This window comes from Scophthalmus maximus, chromosome 11, assembly GCF_022379125.1.
Source record: "Scophthalmus maximus strain ysfricsl-2021 chromosome 11, ASM2237912v1, whole genome shotgun sequence".
NCBI lineage: Eukaryota > Metazoa > Chordata > Actinopteri > Pleuronectiformes > Scophthalmidae > Scophthalmus > Scophthalmus maximus.
In genome coordinates, this window is record NC_061525.1 from 11,297,501 (window position 1) to 11,299,474 (window position 1,974).

The following is a 1,974-nucleotide window of genomic DNA, read 5'->3' on the forward strand; positions in this document are numbered from 1 at the left end:
CTAGTTAACCACCACTGTCAAGAATCTCCTGTGACATTTCGGCGACTAGGCCTAAAGGCTTGTGTGTTTTATAACAAGAAGGTCACCTGCTCTTTTGGTTTTCCTCAGGTGTGTGCAGATGGCTGCTCAAGCTTTGCTTCCTAGCCTGCCAGAGGGCTTTTTTTTTGTTTGTTCTTTTACAAAAGCATGTCCTGCATGTCCTTCCAGGTTATTTGTTTTCCTTGTTCTGGCTCAAACGCCAACCAGTTCATTCCATAATGTCTGGGAGAAGCCATGGTTGGGGTCAAAATACAGTAGTAACCAGTGAATAACATGCATACATTCGTTTTGACTTGGAACTTTGACTGTATCCTAGAATAAAAAAAAGAAGATGAAAACACAACCCCCCATCCTGACCTGATTAAGCCACTCCAATGATCACACTATCTTCCCTATTCTCTGCCCAATACTTACACCTTGTGTTCAGCATGTGAACTACACCATCTTCTTCACACAGTGGAGCTGTTAGTTCCAAGAGATGACAAAAACACAAGGAAAATAAAAACCTCTTTTGATCTTTTTTTATTATATCAAAATACAAAAATTTGAGAGGAAAATTTCGTATGGGACTAAGCATTTGAAATGATATGGTGACATGAATACAACACTGCCTTCATATTCTCACAGACATGCCATAGACAGAGCATTGATCATGTGCTAGGCCCACGACTACGTCATGATGAGCTACCGGTAGTGAGCCTGTGCATTTTCCCTATAAAGGCTTGAGATGGCAACTGTCACTTCATATCCAGGCCAGTTGGTTTCAGGCCAGAGTCTTATTACGCCATAGTTCTTTCGGATGTCTGTTTTTACTTGATAAAGAAACAAGATCCATGGCAGTTGAACATGAAGAGTGAGTAAGACAGAATCTCAGACGATACAGAATTCACTGGACAGCAGTGGCAAATGAGAGGAAAGTAATACAAATATTATACATAAGGCTTTGGTACAGCACCATACAGTATGAGTTAATTGCTCACGAAAAAGTTAAGTGAAGCTTATTACCTGATGTAGTGAGAGAACAGAAAAGAAAAAAAACTGACCAAAAAAACAGAAACATCAGGTTATGGTTTTGAAACAGAAAAGTAAAAAAAAAGTTTTTGCTTTGAAATATTTACATATGAACATCGTTGAATACATGTTTCAACATAAAGAAGGATGTTATGGAAACAGTATGCACACAAAAACAGAATAAACAACACATCATACAGAATGTAAACATGTGATGTACAGCACAGAGTTCAGTGGATGAAAATGACATGAGATGTAAATTTTCTTCCTTTTAAGCACTACTTGGTTTGCTTGAGTATGAGCATTAGCTAAAACAGTCAACGATGTAGTGCTTATTGTAGCCTACGATAATAATACATTCTAGTTTCTCAGTGCTGGTACACATGAAAAAACAGAGAATATAGAAAATACTACATATTTCTATTTTTCCGTCCAATAACAACCAGCTTGGATGTCCATGAATGATTGCTAAATAGGCGTTTTTGTATTGTCTCTACATGCAAGATTAATACAATTAAAAAATCATATCAGTTCTACGTATCATCCTACCAGCACCTAGTGATGCACTAAAAGCTGTAAGCAGAAATTGGAAAAAAGAAAAAAAAAAAGTCAACAAAAAAACTAAAGGCAAACCAACAGAAAACCCCAAACAAACTGAGCTAACAGTACGTCCAAAGCAGCCCTCTTAAACACTGTACATGTTTCTGTTGAATATGCGATAAAGAGCCCGGAAGACAACATCCATTGGTAAAAACCCATAGGAGAGGATGTATGAGCTTCCCTAATACCATTCAACCAGGAGAATCAGCAATAAATACAAACGTGGTCTGGCGACTAAGTCATGACTATACTGCACAGTACTAGCAGGATTTGTTCTGTCAAAAGGATCGGTGGGATGACGCGTGAGACGCTTCTGCAGTAGTG